A 571-nucleotide genomic window follows, 5' to 3' on the forward strand; every position below is an offset into this window, starting at 1 on the left:
CTACATGGTAATTCTTTAAATTAAACAAATGCATCGTATGCACCTTTAGCATGTGTGATATCTTCCCCAATTTAAAAATAAATATGTAATTTATTTAGAGTCCTCAGCTATGTGCATATTCCCCCTCTTTCTGGGGATGGGGGGCACAGGAATGTGGCTGCTTCTCAACCCCTGCTGTCGTGGCAGGGGAGCTTCCAGGACCGATCCTCCCTCCCCCTGGGTGCCCATGTCCTTTGTCAGGTGACTCGGTGTCCTGCTGGGCAGGGAGCAGGGCATGGAGACCCGATCTCCATCCTTGGCCTCTGAGTCTGCAGCTATAAGCGAATGTGACTAACCCTGCAGGACCCTGAGTCAGCCCTGGAGAGCGTGTCCCAGGCTGGGGGAAGGGTGGGCCCAGGAGAGGGAGTTAGCTACCCAGGGGCGTTCGCAGTCCTTAGATTTCAAAGACCCTGTGTGGTGTGGCAGAGAACAGGCAGAGATTAGGGAATGCTTGGCCTCACAGGCTGGGCAGCGAAATGCCAGGGAGCCCTGAGGCTCTGGGCACATTCTCACTTTCTTCGCCTTCAGCAGG

Source organism: Tupaia chinensis, unplaced genomic scaffold, assembly GCF_000334495.1.
Source record: "Tupaia chinensis unplaced genomic scaffold, TupChi_1.0 Scaffold000627_1, whole genome shotgun sequence".
Classification (NCBI taxonomy): Eukaryota; Metazoa; Chordata; class Mammalia; order Scandentia; family Tupaiidae; genus Tupaia; species Tupaia belangeri.